The sequence below is a fragment of the Eptatretus burgeri genome, chromosome 1 (genome assembly GCF_056783735.1).
Source record: "Eptatretus burgeri isolate ZD-2024b chromosome 1, Ebu_testis_v1, whole genome shotgun sequence".
Taxonomy (NCBI): domain Eukaryota; kingdom Metazoa; phylum Chordata; class Myxini; order Myxiniformes; family Myxinidae; genus Eptatretus; species Eptatretus burgeri.
Window position 1 is genome coordinate 140214058 of NC_140961.1, and position 22744 is coordinate 140236801.

Genomic DNA, 22744 nt, shown 5'->3' on the forward strand with positions numbered 1-22744 from the left:
CGACATCGTGGAAATGATCGATTCAATGAGAAGCTTTAAAAACTCAATATCTACATTGGGAAAGTGATCGCTTCAATGAAAAGTAATAAAAACTCAATATCTACATTGGCAAAATGATCCATTCAATGAAAAGCTATAAAAACTCAATATCTCCATTGGAAAAATGATCCATTCAATGAAAAGCGATAAAAACTCAATATCTACATTGGGAAAATGATCGATATAATGAGAAGCTTTAAAAACTCAATACTACAATTGGGAAACTGATAGATTCCATGAAAACCTATAAAAACTCAATATTGACGTTGGGAAAATGATTGATTCAATGAAAAGCAACAAAAACTCAATATCTACATTGTGGAAATGATAGATTCAATGAGAAGCTTTGAAAACTCAATATCTACAATTGGGGAAATGATAGATTCAATGAAAAGCTGTAAAAACTCAATATCTACAATTGGGGAAATGATGGATTCAATGAGAATCTTTAAAAACACAATATCTACATTGGGAAAGTGATCGCTTCAATGAAAAGTTATAAAAACTCAATATCTACATTGGGAAAATGATCGATTCAATGAAAAGCTATAAAACTCAATATCGACATTGGAAAAATTATCCATTCAATGAAAAGCTATAAAAACTCAATATCTACATTGGGAAAATGATAGTTTCAATAAGAAGCTTTAAACACTCAATATTGACATTGTGGAAATGATCGATTCAATGAGGAGCTTTAAAAACTCAACATCGACATTGCGGAAATGATTGACTCAATGAGAAGCTTTAAAAACTCAAATCTACATTGCGGAAATAATCGATTCAATGAGAAGCTATAAAAACTCAATATCTGCATTGAGGAAATGATCGATTCAATGAGAAGCTATAAAAACTCAATATCGACATCGGGGAAATGATCGATTTAATGAGGAGCAATAAAAACTCAATATCTACATTGGTGAAATGATAGATTCAATGAGAAGCTTTAAAAACTCAACATCGACATTGCGGAAATGATTGATTCAATGAGAAGCTTTAAAAACTCAAATCTACATTGCGGAAATAATCGATTCAATGAGAAGCTATAAAAACTCAATATCTGCATTGAGGAAATGATCGATTCAATGAGAAGCTATAAAAACTCAATATCGACATCGGGGAAATGATCGATTTAATGAGGAGCAATAAAAACTCAATATCTACATTGGTGAAATGATAGATTCAATGAGAAGCTTTAAAAACTCAATATCTACATTGGGAAAGTGAACAATTCAATGAGAATCTTTAAAAACTCAATATCTCCATTGGGAAAGTGATCGCTTCAATGAAAAGTTATAAAAACTCAATATCTACATTGGAAAATGATCGATTCAATGAAAAGCGATAAAAACTCAATATCTACATTGGGAAAATGATCGATTCAATGAGAAGCTTTAAAAACTCAATATCTCCATTGGAAAAATTTTCCATTCAATGAAAAGCTATAAAAACTCAATATCTGCTTGGAAAAATGATCCATTCAATGAAAAGCGATAAAAACTCAATATCTACATTGGGAAAATGATCGATATAATGAGAAGCTTTAAAAACTCAATATCTACAATTGGGAAACTGATAGATTCAATGAAAACCTATAAAAACTCAATGTTGACATTGGGAAAATGATCGATTCAATGAAAAGCAATAAAAAACTCAATATCTTCATTGGACAAATGATCCATTCAATGAAAAGCGATAAAAACTCAATGTCGACATTGGAAAAATGATCGATTCAATGAAAAACTATAAAAACTCAATCTCTGCATTGGGGAAATGATAGATTCAATGAAAAGCTAGACAAACTCAATATCGACATTGGGGAGATGATCGATTCAATGAAAAGCTATAAAAACTCAATATTGACATCGGGAAAATGATTGATTCAATGAGAAGCTGATAAACTTAACATTGACATTGGGAAAATGATTGATTCAATGAAAATCAATAAAAACTCAATATCTACATTGTGGAAATGATAGGTTCAATGAGAAGCTCTGAAAACTCAATATCTGCAATTGGGGAAATGAGAGATTCAATGAAAAGCTATAAAAACTCAATATTGACATTGGGAAAATGATTGATTCAATGAGAAGCTATAAAAATTCAATGGCGACATCGTGGAAATGATTGATTCAATGAGAAGCTATAAAAACTCAATATCTACATTGGGGAAATGATCCATTCAATGAAAAGCTATAAAAACTCAATATCTACATTGGAAAAATGATCCATTCAATGAAAAGCGATAAAAACTCAATATCTATATTGGGAAAATGATCGATATAATGAGAAGCTTTAAAAACTCAATACTACAATTGGGAAACTGATAGATTCAATGAAAACCGATAAAAACTCAATATTGACATTAGGAAAATGATCGATTCAATGAAAAGCAATAAAAACTCAATATCGACATTGGGGAGATGATCGATTCAATGTGAAGCTATAAAAAAAACTCAATATCCACATTGGAAAAATGATCGATTCATTGAGAAGCTGTAAAAACTCAATATCTACATTGGGAAAATGATCGATTCAATGATAAGCTTTAAATACTCAATATTGAAATTGGGAAAATGATTGATTCAATGAAAAGCTATAAAAACTCAACATCGACATTGGGGAAATGATCGATTCAATGAGAAGCTTTAAAAACTCAATATCTACATTGGGAAAGTGATAGTTTCAATAAGAAGTTTTAAGCACTCAATATTGACATTGTGGAAATGATCGATTCAATTAGGAGCTTTAAAAACTTAACATCTACATTGCGGAAATGATCGATTCAATGAGAAGCTTTAAAAACTCAATATCTACATTGCGGAAATAATCGATTCAATGAGAAGCTATAAAAACTCAATATCTGCATTGAGGAAATGATCGATTCAATGAGAAGCTATAAAAACTCAATATCGACATCGCTTAAATGATCAATTTAATGAGAAGCGACAAAAACTCAATATCTTCATTGGGGATATGACTGATTCAATGAGGAGCTATAAAAACTCAATATCTACATTGGGGAAATGATAGATTCAATGAAAATCTTTAAAAACTCAATATCTACATTGGGAAAGTGAACAATTCAATGAGAAGCTTTTAAACTCAATATCTCCAATTGGGAAAATGATCGATTCAATGAAAAGCGTTAAAAACTCAATATCAACATTGGGGAAATGATCGATTCAATGAGAAGCTTTTGAAAATTCAATATCGACATTGGGGAAATGATTGATTCAATGAAAAGCTCTAAAAACTCAATATCGACATTGGGGAGATGATCCATTCAATGAAAAGCTATAAAAACTCAATATTGACATTGAGAAAATGATTGATTCAATGAGAAGCTAAAAAACTTAACATTGACATTGGGAAAATGATTGATTCAATGAAAAGCAATGAAAACACAGCATCTACATTGTGGAAATGATAGATTCAATGAGAAGCTTTGAAAACTCAATATCTACAATTGGGGAAATGATAGATTCAATGAAAAGCTATAAAAACTCAATATTGACATTGGGAAAATGACTGATTCAATGAAAAGCTCAAAAACCCAATATTTACATTGGAAAAATGATCCATTCAATGAAAAGCGACGAAAATTCAATTTCAACCTTGGGAAAATGATCAATTCAAAGAATGCTGTTTGAGTCGTACATGAAGACATGGATTTTTAAGCAGTGCAAACCACTTCATTGTTTGGTGTGTCCTTCCTTCCATCAGCCCATGAAAAATGAAGAACCTCTCTCAAGGCCCAGTCACACCTTGACGTTTTCGCCAGCTTATGCCGATTTTTGGAAAATTTGTGTAAAACGCTGGTACGCGTCGAATACGTTATGGGTAAATTTTGATAACATTGAGAGCACGCTGAAAAACACTGCCATACGTTGTAGTACGCTGGCTTTAAATGTTGGACTTTTCGGTTGTCCTAAAATTTTCCATGCTTGAAATTTTAAGACTCATGCCAGCGCATGAGTCACACGTTCCGCATAACGCTGGCCATAAGTTGTAGGCACGTTACGCGATCGTTGACACACGTCGACACACGTTACATGTAAGTCGAAACACGTCAAGGTAATGGTTAGCGTCAGTGTTCCAGACTCCCTGGTTTTTTTTTTTTATTTTATTTTCGGTATGACGGTGATGTTGACGCTTCAATGTCTTGTGCAGTTATAATATAATATAATTAAAAGGCTGCCGCTCAACGATTTAAATCATAACCGCACTAGAAATCGAAGTGTCAACTTCACCTTCATTTTGAAGAAAATAAAAAAAACAGGGAGTCTGGAACACTGACGCGAACCATTACCTTGACGTGTTTCGACTTATGAGTACCTTACAAGTACCTTTTGTCGACGTGTGCCAACATTCGCATATCGTGCGTACAACTTATTCCCATCGCTTGCGGAACGTGTGTCATACGGCAAGTACGTCGTAAAATGTTTAACACGTTTATAATTACAAGACGTACTCCACTTAATATGACGTATCATAGCGTACTTTAGCGTTCTATTCACGAATACCAAACTTACCCATACCGTATTCGACGTGCGCCAGCGTTTTAGACGCATTTTTCAGAGGTCGCCATACGCTGGCAAGATCGCCAAGGTGTGACTGCGATGTTGACACTTCAATTTCTCCGGCGGGTATGATTTAAATCGTTGTGCGTTAGCCTTTTAATAGGCGACGTCACGTCATCGTCGGCGAAACGTGCAGCGCGCTTTGCATAAGTTAGACTATCGTTGGGCATAGGTTGTGAACGCCGACAACAGGCGAAGCATTCGTTGGTAAAATTATCTGGAAGACAACGAAACGTTCTGTGTCCGTTACGAATATGTTATGCATATGACCAACTCGTGATGAATACGTCCGAATCTTTAAAAAAAAACATCAAAGTTCAACGTAAGCCCTCATTTTACATACATTTTGATACGTTGACATTGCTGGCTAAAACGTCAAGGTGTAACTGGGCCTTAACCCACCGTGTTTTGTTTGTTTCTAATTTGTTGTTGTTTCGTTTTTCTTGTGTTGTTGTTTCGTTTTTTTGTATTATTGTTTATCTTTGATCGGGATGGAAAGGACACCCTGCCTGTTGGGGAAGTAACAGTCAGTCCTCCATGGGGCGACTTTTTAACGGTGCAGCCGTTTCAAAGCGCAGCTTGACACTCATGTGATTTTTTTTTTGGGGGGGGGGGGGGTTGCAAAAGAACAAACAACAAAAAAAAAGTCCATGGCCCATTGCAATTGGAATGATCCCAGGTACAGTATATCGCCATGATGTATTTTTTGTTGCACATGTACGTATGTTTTTGCATCATGTATGTGCATCGGGTTATTTTAACATGAAATAAGCAAAGCCTCGAAAAGAATGAAACACGTTGGGTGAGAGTGTTTCTTCTTCTTCATTATGGTTCCGGTGTCGGCTTGAGCGTACGTTAAACACAAACAAATTTTTATCTCCCGAACATTCATTTGGATAGGTAGGGGACATTTATAGCAAGGTAGGGGACATGTATAGCAAGGTCGGGAACATGTATAGCAAGGTCGGGGACATGTTTTGCAAGGTCGGGGACATGTATAGCAAGGTAGGGAACATGTATAGCAAGGTCGGGGACATGTTTTGCAAGGTCGGGGACATGTATAACAATGTTAGGGGACATGTGTAGTGACAAAGATACAGCACAGACAAACAATCATGGTGCAGACTTGATGTGTCCGAAAGACCTCCTCCTGCGTTGAAGTTCCTTGAAAGGAAACTCATTATATTGCGTGTTTTTTTAAAAAAAAATTATAAGTGTTGTATCTTCCACATATTGTTCCATTGAACTCGTCAATGGGATTGCAAGAAAAACTGACGTTGTGTTGGAGTTCCAGAAGGAGTGAGTGCTGTTTTGCAGTGAAACTCCTGATTTGTTCGTGTTTGCAATAATTCCTCTCCAATAGATTTCCGTCTGAACAACCGCAGTGTTGGAAGGAACGAAACGATTGTTCACTTGTCAATCATCTTGTGATGTTGCCGTTTCTTCTTCTCCAGGTTTTATTTCATGTGAATATGTATTTTTCATTATGACGGCATCTGTGAAGGAGCTGAAAAGCCAAAATGATTTCCCTCCTTGTGTTTACTTTGCTATTTTTCAACCTCATGAAGCTTGAATGACGAGTTGTTGTTGCCTACGATCATACCACCCTGAATACGCCCGATCTCGTCCGATCTCGGAAGCTAAGCAGGTTCGGGCCCGGTTAGTACCTGGATGGGAGACCGCCTGGGAACACCGGGTGTTGTAGGCTTTTTGTCCTGCAGGGGGAGTCACCCTTTGTTTTCCCTCATCCACGAATGACAATTAATCGTTTTATTTTAATCGCAACAAAACACTCTCTTCATTCCCCTTCACGTTTATATAACTGGGTAAAGACGTGAGTTTGTGATTCTCCTGAATTTGGTTTAATTGTGAAAACACAAACTTTCCTCCTGTGTTTGGTGATTTTTTTCAAGGAAAGTTTCTTCCCAAGGACTTCAAAACACATTGAAATAATATCTTTCATCATCGTCGTTAAAATCCCCAACAACCGTATTTGTGAATTAATGGAGCAGAAAATGCAGAGAAACGTCTCCACACCCTCATCGTACTGATATTTCCACACCCTCACTCGCACACACCGCGATGACAACCAGAAAACAAGTTCTTATTCTCACCGTGAAAAGAACTTGGAATTGCAATTAAAACGAAAGAGCACGGACAAACAACCATAGGTTGGCAATCCAATCAAAGCGCAGCCTTGATGGACCGAATATGCCTGGTGTTGGCTTAATGGTTGGAGTGATGGGCTTGGGATCTGAGGGTCCCAAGTTCAAATCCCACTTGGCTGTTGAATTAATACCAGATGGGGTTGACTCTGTCTGTCATCCTTCTGAGGTCGGCAAAAGGAGTGGAAGCTTGCTGGGATCCTGTGTCGGAGTGGCGACCCGTCCAGGGTTGTGTCCAATTGCCAAGGAATCTACTTTGGCAGCACCAACGCCCTGCACACAGTGTGGTCCCATTGGATGGATGGATGGATCGGCCTAATGGTCTCCGCTTGATTTAAATTCCTTGTAAGGCCTTAGTTATTTTATAACTTGGTTTACAAATCCGCCGACGTTATATTTGCCAAAATGAAATAAAAATATAAAACAAATTTTTAGCCTTTTATATTTATAAATTTCACGCCGAAGGTGCAAAAGTTTCAAAACCCGAAATGTAAATGTCGGCATTTATTTTCAAAATATAATTTTGCACTCGCACCAAAATGCTGAGTCCCCTTTAACCAAGCTGTGCAGTCGTCTTCGGTCATGGCATCTGAGCAGCGGCCAGCGTGGTTCAGATTGACTGTGGTTTCTGGGGCGAAAGTGATTGTGGAGAAGTATGTCGGCGGTATAAATTCGAGTGACTGTATTGGTGATTTAATCACGCAACATCTTCACGACGAATATTCTGGCCGAACAATTGCATCAATTCAGTGCAGCAGCAGGGATGAGTCGCAGGCGACTCTCGATGGTGCCGATTTTGGTTCCGTCGAAAGTTGTACACCGCTGTTCATATTGAAAGATTTTGGTGCCATATACCTCAAAGTTTCCCTGCGAGATGCTGATATTCAGCCTTCAACGGACCAGAAATCAGCCTTTGATGTTCTGATGGGGATGGGGGAGGCGGGACGATCAGACGCCTGCTGAAAAGTAAAAGCTGGATTGACCGTTTTGAGCGTGTTGACTCCGAGCAGACACCTTTTTTTAATCATATCCTGCACTATGCACTGGTGTGCACGCACACATCTACGAGTTGGACAGTCATTTTCTCAGCATTGTTTCCATTTGTTTGATGATCGAACAGGTTTCTATGGAAACACATGCCAGACTATATTGTAAAAACAAGTTTTTGCCCTTATTTATTGTTTTTCACATCAGATGATACGGTGAACATGGGCATCCTGCATTTGAATGGTCTACCATCTTCAATGTTTTCCTCGATCCTCCTGGTCCGGGATTTATATTCCCCCCCCCCCCTACCGACCCTTGTCTTTTCCATGGAACATCCGAAAGAAAATCATAAAAATATATGATTTCGAAAAATTGAAATTATATTTATATTTATATTTCGACCAACCGACCCTACATTTTCGCTGAAGAACTGTGTAAACCAAGTTATAAAATAACTAAGGCCTAAGGGAGATCGTGTTCATTTAATGATGCCAAAAGCACGTTGCTCACATGACATGCACTGCTGGGGACATCCAGTGAAATGTTTCGAGTGAAACGCATGGTGGGTTCACACATGGAACATCGCATAAGCTCTGCTGGCTCATTATCCAGCGATCTCACTCCCTTTTGGTCACACACACACACACACACACACACACACACACACACACACACACACACACACACACACACACACACACACACACACACACACACACACACACACACACACACACACAGTCTAATTTGGCCAAATAAAAGTAAAATACCAGTTGATCGTCTGGAATTCTTTTAAAAAAGAAGAATCACTTTTTATTTGTTATTTGTTATTATTTATTTTTTTCAAAATGCCCGCCGGCTTTTAGTACCGGACAAATTATGTTCCCAACATGCCATTTAGTTTTTTTTTACCTCACTATCCCCTCATAAAAATTACATGACTCAGGTTCCAAACAAATATGACTTGGGTCATTTGCCTGACACGTCACACACACACTCACTAACCTGTTTAGGATACAATGCACAGTGCTGAACAAATATATAATAAATGTATCGTGAATTTTTTTTAAAAAACTACACACTTCTTGCAAGTTAAAATGATTGACTCTGCCATTCTTCTTTATACATCTGCAGATCTACATTTCATACACAGATTTATCTGTGTGGGATGTGGACTCGCCAGCGCTCCCTGGTCCAAGTGCCCTCGAGCGAAATCGGAGAAAACATCACATTGCGCGTGTCGCCCGTCAAGAACTGTTCCCGTATTCCACGGCTTCAGGATTCATGAGTTCATGTCTGAATTTGCAAACAGATGAAAAGTATCTTCAAAAATGAAGCTTGAATATTGAAAATGATTTGTCGCGTTCACGCAATTTGTCCACATTCTACATTCTTCGCACAATTTGCAAGTTTTAAAACGAGACGTATTTTTCATCATTTCAATCGGAAGCCTGTACTGAATTTTACTGCAGCAGTTGTGAAGGAACTCACTTTGACAGACATGGACACAGATCAGTATTGCTCGAAGATCACGCATGGAAACGGAAAACGGCAGTTAACAGAAGGGGACAGAACAGCTCTTGATGCTGCGGCTCGTTTGAAGCTATACAAACTTAATTTTGAGATTGGGGATGAGATCGATTCAATGAGGAGCTATAAAAACTGAATATCGACATCACGGAAATGATAGATTCAATGAGAAGCTTTAAAAACTCAATATCAACATTGGGGAAATGATCGATTCAATGAGAAGCTTTAAAAATTCAATATCGACATTGGGCAAATGATCGATTCAATGAAAAGCGATAAAAACTCAATATCTACATTGGGAAAATGATCGATTCAATGAGAAGATTTAAAAACTCAATATCTGCATTGGAAAAATGATCCATTCAATGAAAAGCGATAAAAACTCAATATCTACATTGGGAAAATGATCGATATAATGAGAAGCTTTAAAAACTCAATATCTACAATTGGGAAACTGATAGATTCAATGAAAACCTATAAAAACTCAATATTGACATTGGGAAAATGATCGATTCAATGAAAAGCAATAAAAACTCAATATCTCCATTGGGGAAATGATAGATTCAATGAGAAGCTTTGAAAACTCAAGATCTACATTGGCGGAAGTGATCAATTAAATGAGAAGCTATAAAAACTCAATGTTGATATCGTGGAAATGATCGATTCAATGAGAAGCTTTAAAAACTCATTATCCACATTGGGAAAATGATCTATTCAATGAAAAGCGAGAAAAACTCAATATCTCCATTGGACAAATGATCGATTCAATGAAAAGCGATAAAAACTCAATGTCGACATTGGAAAAATGATCGATTCAATGAAAAACTATAAAAACTCAATCTCTGCATTGGGGAAATGATAGATTCAATGAAAAGCTAGACAAACTCAATATCGACATTGGGGAGATGATCGATTGAATGAAAAGCTATAAAAACTCAATATTGACATTGGGAAAATGATTGATTCAATGAAAATCAATAAAAACTCAATATCTACATTGTGGAAATGATAGATTCAATGAGAAGCTTTGAAAAATCAACATCTGCAATTGGGGAAATGAGAGATTCAATGAAAAGCTATAAAAACTCAATATTGACATTGGGAAAATGATTGATTCAATGAGAAGCTATAAAAACTCAATGGCGACATCGTGGAAATGATCGATTCAATGAGAAGCTTTAAAAACTCAATATCTACATTGGGGAAATGATCCATTCAATGAAAAGCTATAAAAACTCAATATCTACATTGGGAAAATGATCGATATAATGAGAAGCTTTAAAAACTCAATACTGCAATTGGGAAACTGATAGATTCAATGAAAACCTATAAAAACTCAATATTGACATTAGGAAAATGATCGATTCAATGAAAAGCAATAAAAACTCAATATCGACATTAGGGAGATGATCGATTCAATGTGAAGCTATAAAAAACTCAATATCCACATTGCGAAAATGATCGATTCATTGAGAAGCTGTAAAAACTCAATATCTACATTGGGAAAATGATCGATTCAATGATAAGCTTTAAATACTCAATATTGAAATTGGGAAAATGATTGATTCAATGAAAAGCTATAAAAACTCAACATCGACATTGGGGAAATGAACAATTCAATGAGAAGCTTTAAAAACTCAATATCTACATTGCGGAAATAATCGATTCAATGAGAAGCTATAAAAACTCAATATCTGCATTGAGGAAATGATCGATTCAATGAGAAGCTATAAAAACTCAATATCGACATCGCGGAAATGATCAATTTAATGAGAAGCGACAAAAACTCATTATCTTCATTGGGGATATGATAGATTCAATGAGAAGCTTTAAAAACTCAATATCTACATTGGGAAAGTGAACAATTCAATGAGAAGCTTTTAAACTCAATATCTCCAATTGGGAAAATGATCGATTCAATGAAAAGCGTTAAAAACTCAATATCTACATTGTGGAAATGATAGATTCAATGAGAAGATTTGAAAACTCAATATCTACAATTGGGGAAATGATAGATTCAATGAAAAGCTATAAAAACTCAATATTGACATTGGGAAAATGATTGATTCAATGAGAAGCTAAAAAACTTAACATTGACATTGGGAAAATGATTGATTCAATGAAAAGCAATAAAAACTCAATATCTACATTGTGGAAATGATAGATTCAATGACAAGCTTTGAAAACTCAATATCTACAATTGGGGTAATGATAGATTCAATGAAAAGCTATGAAAACTCAATATCTACATTGGAAAAATTATCCATTCAATGAAAAGCTATAAAAACTCAATATCGACATTGGAAAAATAATCTATTCAATGAAAAGCTATAAAAACTCAATATCAACATTAAAAAAATGATCGATTCAATGAAAAGCTCAAAAACTCAATATTTACATTGGAAAAATGATCCATTCAATGAAAAGCGACGAAAATTCAATTTCAACCTTGGGAAAATGATCAATTCAAAGAATGGTGTTTGAGTCGTACATGAAGACATATATTTTTAAGCAGTGCAAACCACTTCAATGTTTGGCGTGTCCTTCCTTCCATCAGCCCATGAAAAATGAAGAACCTTTCTGAAGGCCCAGTCACACCTTGACGTTTTCGCCAGCTTATGCCGATTTTTGGAAAATTTGTGTAAAACGCTGGTACGCGTCGAATACATTATGGGTAAGTTTTGATAACATTGAGAGCACGCTGAAAAACACTGCCATACGTTGTAGTACGCTGGCTTTAAATGTTGTACTTTTCGGTTGTCCTCAAATTTTCCATGCTTGAAATTTTAAGACTTATTCCAACGCATGAGTCACACGTTCCGCATAACGCTGGCCATAAGTTGTAGGCACGTTACGCGATCGTTGACACACGTCGACACACGTAACTTGTGAGTTACTCATAAGTCGAAACACGTCGAGGTAATGTTTAGCGTACCCGAAACATTTCGAATCAATGAGTAATGTGTTGTCGGCACGTTACGCAATCGTTGACACACGTCAACACACGTAACTTGAAAGGGACTCATAAGTCGAAACATGTCAAGGTAATGGTTTGCGTCAGTGTTCCAGACTCCCTGGTTTTTATTTTATTTTTTATTTTCGGTATGACGGTGATGTTGACGCTTCGATTTCTTGTGCAGTTATAATATAATGTAATTAAAAGGCTGCCGCTCAACGATTTAAATCATAACCGCACGAGAAATCGAAGTGTCAACTTCACCTTCATTTTGGAGAAAAAAAAAACAGGGAGTCTGGAACACTGACGCGAACCATTACCTTGACGTGTTTCGACTGATGAGTACCTTACAAGTAACTTTTGTCGACGTGTGCCAACATTCGCATATCGTGCGTACAACTTATTCCCATCGCATGCGGAACGTGTGTCATACGGCAAGTACGTCGTAAAATGTTTAACACGTTTATAATTACAAGACGTACTCCACTTAATATGACGTATCATAGCGTACTTTAGCGTTCTATTCACGAATACCAAATTTACCCATAACGTATTCGACGTGCGCCAGCGTTTTAGACGCATTTTTCAGAGGTCGGCAAACGCTGGCAAGATCGCCAAGGTGTGACTGCGATGTTGACACTTCAATTTCTCCGGCGGGTATGATTTAAATCGTTGTGCGTTAGCCTTTTAATAGGCGACGTCACGTCATCGTCGGCGAAACGTGCAGCGCGCTTTGCATAAGTTAGACTATCGTTGGGCATAGGTTGTGAACGCCGACAACAGGCGAAGCATTCGTTGGTAAAATTATCGATAAGACAACGAAACGTTCTGTGTCCGTTACGAATATGTTATGCATATGACCAACTCGTGATGAATACGTCCGAATCTTTAAAAAAAAACATCAAAGTTCAACGTAAGCCAGCATTTTACATACATTTTGATACGTTGACATTGCTGGCTAAAACGTCAAGGTGTAACTGGGCCTTAACCCACCGTGTTTTGTTTGTTTCTAATTTGTTGTTGTTTCGTTTTTCTTGTGTTGTTGTTTCGTTTTTTTGTATTATTGTTTATCTTGGATCGGGATGGTAAGGACACCCTGCCTGTTGGGGAAGTAACAGTCAGTCCTCCATGGGGCGACTTTTTAACGGTGCAGCCGTTTCAAAGCGCAGCTTGACACTCATGTGATTTTTTTTTTTTTGGGGGGGGGGTTTGCAAAAGAACAAACAACAAAAAAAAGTCCATGGCCCAGTGCAATTGGAATGATCCCAGGAACAGTATATCGCCATGATGTATTTTTTGATGCACATGTACGTATGTTTTTGCATTATGTATGTGCATCAGGTGATTTTAACATGAAATAAGCAAAGCCTCGAAAAGAATGAAACACGTTGGGTGAGAGGGTTTCTTCTTCTTCATTATGGTTCCGGTGTCGGCTTGAGCGTACGTTAAACACAAACAAATTTTTATCTCCCGAACATTCATTTGGATAGGTAGGGGACATATATAGCAAGGTAGGGGACATGTATAGCAAGGTAGGGGACATGTATAGCAAGGTAGGGGACATGTATAGCAAGGTAGGGGACATGTATTGCAAGGTAGGGGACAGGTATAGCAAGGTAGGGGACATGTATAGCAAGGTAGGGGACATGTATAGCAAGGTCGGGAACATGTATAGCAAGGTCGGGGATATGTTTTGCAAGGCAGGGGACATGTTTTGCAAGGTCGGGGACATGTATAACAAGGTAGGGAACATGTATAGCAAGGTCGGGGACATGTTTTGCAAGGTCGGGGACATGTCTAACAATGTTGGGGGACATGTGTAGTGACAAAGATACAGCACAGACAAACAAACATGGTGCAGACTTGATGTGTCCGAAAGACCTCCTCCTGCGTTGAAGTTCCTTGAAAGAAAACTCATTATATTGCGTGTTTTTAAAAAAATTTTTTATAAGCGTTGTATCTTCCACATATTGTTCCATTGAACTCGTCAATGGGATTGTAAGAAAAACTGACGTTATGTTGGAGTTCCAGAAGGAGTGAGTGCTGTTTTGCAGTGAAACTCCTGATTTGTTCGTGTTTGCAATAATTCCTCTCCAATAGATTTCCGTCTGAACAACCGCAGTGTTGGAAGGAACGAAACGATTGTTCACTGGTCAATCATCTTGTGATGTTGCCGCTTCTTCTTCTCCAGGTTTTATTTCATGTGAATATGTATTTTTCATTATGACGGCATCTGTGAAGGAGCTGAAAAACCAAAATGATTTCCCTCCTTGTGTTTACTTTGCTATTTTTCAACCTCATGAAGCTTGAATGACGAGTTGTTGTTGCCTACGATCATACCACCCTGAATACGCCCGATCTCGTCCGATCTCGGAAGCTAAGCAGGTTCGGGCCCGGTTAGTACCTGGATGGGAGACCGCCTGGGAACACCGGGTGTTGTAGGCTTTTTCTCCTGCAGGGGGAGTCACCCTTTGTTTTCCCTCATCCACGAATGACAATTAATCGTTTTATTTTAATCGCAACAAAACACTCTCTTCATTCCCCTTCACGTTTATATAACTGGGTAAAGACGTGAGTTTGTGATTCTCCTGAATCTGGTTTAATTGTGAAAACACAAACTTTCCTCCTGTGTTTGGTGATTTTTTTCAAGGAAAGTTTCTTCCCAAGGACTTCAAAACACATTGAAATAATATCTTTCATCATCGTCGTTAAAATCCCCAACAACCGTATTTGTGAATTAATGGAGCAGAAAACGCAGAGAAACGTCTCCACACCCTCATCGTACTGATATTTCCACACCCTCACTCGCACACACCGCGATGACAACCAGAAAACAAGTTCTTATTCTCACCGTGAAAAGAACTTGGAATTGCAATTAAAACGAAAGAGCACGGACAAACAACCATACGTTGGCAATCCAATCAAAGCGCAGCCTTGATGGACCGAATATGCTTGGTGTTGGCTTAATGGTTGGAGTGATGGGCTTGGGATCTGAGGGTCCCAAGTTCAAATCCCACTCGGCTGTTGAATTAATACCAGGTGGGGTTGACTCTGTCTGTCATCCTTCTGAGGTCGGCAAAAGGAGTGGAAGCTTGCTGGGATCCTGTGTCGGAGTGGCGACCCGTCCACGATTGTGTCCAATTGCCAAGGAATCTACTTTGGCAGCACCAACGCCCTGCACATAGTATGGTCCCATTGGATGGATGGATGGATCGGCCTAATGGTCTCCGCTTGATTTAAATTCCTTGTAAGGCCTTAGTTATTTTATAACTTGGTTTACAAATCCGCCGACGTTATATTTGCCAAAATGAAATAAAAATATAAAACAAATTTTTAGCCTTTTATATTTATAAATTTCACGCCGAAGGTGCAAAAGTTTCAAAACCCGAAATGTAAATGTCGGCATTTATTTTCAAAATATAATTTTGCACTCGCACCAAAATGCTGAGTCCCCTTTAACCAAGCTGTGCAGTCGTCTTCGGTCATGGCATCTGAGCAGCGGCCAGCGTGGTTCAGATTGACTGTGGTTTCTGGGGCGAAAGTGATTGTGGAGAAGTATGTCGGCGGTATAAATTCGAGTGACTGTATTGGTGATTTAATCACGCAACATCTTCACGACGAATATTCTGGCCGAACAATTGCATCAATTCAGTGCAGCAGCAGGGATGATTCGCAGGCGACTCTCGATGGTGCCGATTTTGGTTCCGTCGAAAGTTGTACACCGCTGTTCGTATTGAAAGATTTTGGTGCCATATACCTCAAAGTTTCCCTGCGAGATGCTGATATTCAGCCTTCAACGGACCAGAAATCAGCCTTTGATGTTCTGATGGGGATGGGGGAGGCGGGACGATCAGACGCCTGCTGAAAAGTAAAAGCTGGATTGACCGTTTTGAGCGTGTTGACTCCGAGCAGACACCTTTTTTTAATCATATCCTGCACTATGCACTGGTGTGCACGCACACATCTACTCGTTGGACAGTCATTTTCTCAGCATTGTTTCCATTTGTTTGATGATCGAACAGGTTTCTATGGAAACACATGCCAGACCATATTGTAAAAACAAGTTTTTGTCCTTATTTATTGTTTTTCACATCAGATGATACGGTGAACGTGGGCATCCTGCATTTGAATGGTCTACCATCTTCAATGTTTTCCTAGATCCTCCTGGTCCGGGATTTATATCCCCCCCCCCCACCGACCCTTGTCTTTTCCATGGAACATCCGAAAAAAAATCATAAAAATATATGATTTCGAAAAATTGAAATTATATTTATATTTATATTTCGACCAACCGACCCTACATTTTCGCTGAAGAACTGTGTAAACCAAGTTATAAAATAACTAAGGCCTAAGGGAGATCGTGTTCATTTAATGATGCCAAAAGCACGTTGCTCACATGACATGCACTGCTGGGGACATCCAGTGAAATGTTTCGAGTGAAACGCATGGTGGGTTCACACATGGAACATCACATAAGCTCTGCTGGCTCATTATCCAGCGATCTCACTACCTTTTGGTCACACACACACACAAACACACACACACACACACACACACACACACACACACACACCCACACACACACACACACACACACACACACACACACACACACACACACACACACAGTCTAATTTGGCCAAATAAAAATAAAATACCAGTTGATCGTCTGGAATTCTTTTAAAAAAGAAGAATCACTTTTTATTTGTTATTTGTTATTATTTATTTTTTTCAAAATGCCCGCCGGCTTTTAGTACCGGACAAATTATGTTCCCAACATGCCATTTAGTTTTTTTTTTACCTCACTATCTCCTCATAAAAATTACATGACTCACGTTCCAAACAAATATGACGTGGGTCATTTGCCTGACACGTCACACACACACTCACTAACCTGTTTAGGATACAATGCACAGTGCTGAACAAATATATAATAAATGTATCGCGAATTTTTTTTAAAAACTACACACTTCTTGCAAGTTAAAATGATTGACTCTGCCATTCTTCTTTATACATCTGCAGATCTACATTTAATACACAGATTTATCTGTGTGGGATGTGGACTCGCCAGCGCTCCCTGGTCCAAGTGCCCTCGAGCGAAATCGGAGAAAACATCACATTGCGCGTGTCGCCCGTCAAGAACTGTTCCCGTATTCCATGGCTTCAGGATTCATGAGTTCATGTCTGAATTTGCAAACAGATGAAAAGTATCTTCAAAAATGAAGCTTGAATATTGAAAATGATTTGTCGCGTTCACGCAATTTGTCCACATTCTACATTCTTCGCACAATTTGCAAGTTTTAAAACGAGACGTGTTTTTCATCATTTCAATCGGAAGCCTGTATTGAATTTTACTGCAGCAGTTGTGAAGGAACTCACATTGACAGACATGGACACAGATCAGTATTGCTCGAAGATCGCACATGGAAACGGAAAACGGCAGTTAACAGAAGGGGACAGAACAGCTCTTGATGCTGCGGCTCGTTTGAAGCTATACAAACTTAATTTTGAGATTGGGGATGAGATCGATTCAATGAGGAGCTATAAAAACTGAATATCGACATCACGGAAATGATAGATTCAATGAGAAGCTTTAAAAACTCAATATCAACATTGGGGAAATGATCGATTCAATGAGAAGCTTTAAAAATTCAATATCGACATTGGGGAAATGATCGATTCAATGAAAAGGAATAAAAACTCAATATCGACATTGGGGAGATGATCGATTCAATGAAAAGCACTAAAAACTCAATATCGACATTGGGGAGATGATCGATTCAATGAGAAGCTGAAAAACTTAACATTGACGTTGGGAAAATGATTGATTCAATGAAAAGCAGCAAAAACTCAATATCTGCATTGTGGAAATGATAGATTCAATGAGAAGCTTTGAAAACTCAATATCTACAATTGGGGAAATGATAGATTCAATGAAAAGCTGTAAAAACTCAATATTGACATTGGGAAAATGATTGATTCAATGAGAAGCTATAAAAACTCAATGGCGACATCGTGGAAATGATCGATTCAATGAGAAGCTTTAAAAACTCAATATCTCCATTGGGGAAATGATGGATTCAATGAGAAGCTTTAAAAACACAATATCTACATTGGGAAAGTGATCGCTTCAATGAAAAGTTATAAAAACTCAATATCTACATTGGGAAAATGATCGATTCAATGAAAAGCTATAAAAACTCAATATCGACATTGGAAAAATTATCCATTCAATGAAAAGCTATAAAAACTCAATATCTACATTGGAAAAATGATCCATTCAATGAAAAGCGATAAAAACTCAATATCTACATTGGGAAAATGATCGATGTAATGAGAAGCTTTAAAAACTCAATACTACAATTGGGAAACTGATATATATTGAATGAAAATCTATAAAAACTCAATATTGACATTGGGAAAATGATCGATTCAATGAAAAGTAGTAAAACTCAATATCGACATTGGGGAGATGATCGATTCAATGATAAGGTTCAAAAACTCAATATCGACATCGCGGAAATGATCGATTCAACGAGAAGCGATAAAAACTCAATGTCGACATCGCGGAAATGATCGATTCAATGAGAAGCTTTGGAAACTCAATGTCTACAATTGGGGAAATGATAGATTCAATGAAAAGCTAACAAATACTCAATATTGAAATTGGCAAAATGATTGATTCAATGAAAAGCTATAAAAACTCAACATTGACATTGGGGAAATGATCGATTCAATGAGAAGCTTTAAAAACTCAAATCTACATTGCGGAAATAATCGATTCAATGAGAAGCTATAAAAACTCAATATCTGCATTGAGGAAATGATTGATTCAATGAGAAGCTATAAAAACTCAATATCGACATCGTGGAAATGATCACTTTAATGAGAAGCTTTAAAAACTCAATATCTACATTGGGAAAATGATAGTTTCAATAAGAAGCTTTAAACACTCAATATTGACATTGTGGAAATGATCGATTCAATTAGGAGCTTTAAAAACTCAACATCGACATTGCGGAAATGATCGATTCAATGAGAAGCTTTAAAAACTCAAATCTGCATTGCGGAAATAATCGATTCAATGAGAAGCTATAAAAACTCAATATCTGCATTGAGGAAATGATCGATTCAATGAGAAGCTATAAAAACTCAATATCGACATCGCGGAAATGATCAATTTAATGAGAAGCTTTAAAAACTCAATATCTACATTGGGAAAATAATAGTTTCAATAAGAAGCTTTAAACACTCAATATCTACATTGGGAAAGTGAACAATTCAATGAGAAGCTTTAAAAACTCAATATCTCCATTGGGAAAGTGATCGCTTCAATGAAAAGTTATAAAAACTCAATATCTACATTGGGAAAATGATCGATTCAATGAAAAGCGATAAAAACTCAATATCTACATTGGGAAAATGATCGATTCAATGAGAAGCTTTAAAAACTCAACATCTACATTGGAAAAATTATCCATTCAATGAAAAGCTATAAAAACTCAATATCTGCATTGGAAAAATGATCCATTCAATGAAAAGCGATAAAAACTCAATATCTACATTGGGAAAATGATCGATATAATGAGAAGCTTTAAAAACTCAATATCTACAATTGGGAAACTGATAGATTCAATGAAAACCTATAAAAACTCAATATTGACATTGGGAAAATGATCGATTCAATGAAAAGCAATAAAAACTCAATATCTCCATTGGGGAAATGATAGATTCAATGAAAATCAATAAAAACTCAATATCTACATTGTGGAAATGATAGATTCAATGAGAAGCTTTGAAAACTCAATATCTACAATTGGGAAACTGATAGATTCAATGAAAAGCGAGAAAAACTCAATATCTCCATTGGACAAATGATCGATTCAATGAAAAGCAATAAAAACTCAATGTCGACATTGGAAAAATGATCGATTCAATGAAAATCAATAAAAACTCAATATCTACATTGTGGAAATGATAGATTCAATGAGAAGCTTTGAAAACTCAATATCTGCAATTGGGGAAATGAGAGATTCAATGAAAAGCTATAAAAACTCAATATTGACATTGGGAAAATGATTGATTCAATGAGAAGCTATAAAAACTCAATGGCGACATCGTGGAAATGATCGATTCAATGAGAAGCTTTAAAAACTCAATATCTACATTGGGGAAATGATCCATTCAATGAAAAGCTATAAAAACTCAATATCTACATTGGAAAAATGATCCATTCAATGAAAAGCGATAAAAACTCAATATCTACATTGGGAAAATGATCGATATAATGAGAAGCTTTAAAAACTCAATACTGCAATTGGGAAACTGATAGATTCAATGAAAACCTATAAAAACTCAATATTGATATTAGGAAAATGATCGATTCGATGAAAAGCAATAAAAACTCAATATCGACATTAGGGAGATGATCGATTCAATGTGAAGCTATAAAAAACTCAATATCCACATTGCGAAAATGATCGATTCAATGATAAGCTTTAAATACTCAATATTGAAATTGGGAAAATGATTGATTCAATGAAAAGCTATAAAAACTCAACATCGACATTGAGTAAATTATCAATTCAATGAGAAGCTTTAAAAACTCAAATCTACATTGCGGAAATAATCGATTCAATGAGAAGCTATAAAAACTCAATATCTGCATTGAGGAAATGATTGATTCAATGAGAAGCTATAAAAACTCAATATCGACATTGTGGAAATGATCACTTTAATGAGAAGCTTTAAAAACTCAATATCTACATTGGGAAAATGATAGTTTCAATAAGAAGCTTTAAACACTCAATATTGACATTGTGGAAATAATCGATTCAATGAGAAGCTATGAAAACTCATTATCTGCATTGAGGAAATGATCGATTCAATGAGAAGCTATAAAAACTCAATATCGACATCGCGGAAATGATCAATTTAATGAGAAGCTTTAAAAACTCAATATCTACATTGGGAAAATGATAGTTTCAATAAGAAGCTTTAAACACTCAATATCTACATTGGGAAAGTGAACAATTCAATGAGAAGCTTTAAAAACTCAATATCTCCATTGGGAAAGTGATCGCTTCAATGAAAAGTTATAAAAACTCAATATCTACATTGGGAAAATGATCGATTCAATGAAAAGCGATAAAAACTCAATATCTACATTGGGAAAATGATCGATTCAATGAGAAGCTTTAAAAACTCAATATCTACATTGGAAAAATTATCCATTCAATGAAAAGCTATAAAAACTCAATATCTGCATTGGAAAAATGATCCATTCAATGAAAAGCGATAAAAACTCAATATCTACATTGGGAAAATGATCGATATAATGAGAAGCTTTAAAAACTCAATATCTACAATTGGGAAACTGATAGATTCAATGAAAACCTATAAAAACTCAATATTGACATTGGGAAAATGATCGATTCAATGAAAAGCAATAAAAACTCAATATCTCCATTGGGGAAATGATAGATTCAATGAGAAGCTTTGAAAACTCAAGATCTACATTGACGGAAGTGATCAATTAAATGAGAAGCTATAAAAACTCAATGTTGATATCGTGGAAATGATCGATTCAATGAGAAGCTTTAAAAACTCATTATCTACATTGGGAAAATGATCGATTCAATGAAAAGCGAGAAAAACTCAATATCTCCATTGGACAAATGATCGATTCAATGAAAAGCGATAAAAACTCAATGTCGACATTGGAAAAATGATCGATTCAATGAAAATCAATAAAAACTCAATATCTACATTGTGGAAATGAGAGATTCAATGAAAAGCTATAAAAACTCAATATTAACATTGGGAAAATGATTGATTCAATGAGAAGCTATAAAAACTCAATGGCGACATCGTGGAAATGATCGATTCAATGAGAAGCTTTAAAAACTCAATATCTACATTGGGGAAATGATCCATTCAATGAAAAGCTATAAAAACTCAATATCTACATTGGAAAAATGATCCATTCAATGAAAAGCGATAAAAACTCAATATCTACATTGGGAAAATGATCGATATAATGAGAAGCTTTGAAAACTCAATACTGCAATTGGGAAACTGATAGATTCAATGAAAACCTATAAAAACTCAATATTGACATTAGGAAAATGATCGATTCAATGAAAAGCAATAAAAACTCAATATCGACATTAGGGAGATGATCGATTCAATGTGAAGCTATAAAAACTCAATATCCACATTGCGAAAATGATCGATTCAATGATAAGCTTTAAATACTCAATATTGAAATTGGGAAAATGATTGATTCAATGAAAAGCTATAAAAACTCAACATCGACATTGGGTAAATGATCAATTCAATGAGAAGCTTTAAAAACTCAATATCTACATTGGGAAAATGATAGTTTCAAAAAGAAGTTTTAAACACTCAATATTGACATTGTGGAAATGATCGATTCAATGAGGAGCTTTAAAAACTCAACATCAACATTGCGGAAATGATCG

At 36.4% G+C, this 22744-nt stretch overlaps 2 non-coding genes across 2 annotated transcripts; both read left to right on the forward strand.

Annotated features, from left to right (window-relative positions):
* The first annotated feature begins 6211 nt into the window (after positions 1-6211).
* On the forward strand, positions 6212-6330 carry LOC147035617 (5S ribosomal RNA). The gene has a single exon (XR_015050075.1). It is a non-coding gene; the product is annotated as a 5S ribosomal RNA (ribosomal RNA).
* An 8256-nt stretch (positions 6331-14586) lies between these two features.
* On the forward strand, positions 14587-14705 carry LOC147035618 (5S ribosomal RNA). The gene has a single exon (XR_015050076.1). It is a non-coding gene; the product is annotated as a 5S ribosomal RNA (ribosomal RNA).
* Positions 14706-22744: the final 8039 nt, after the last annotated feature.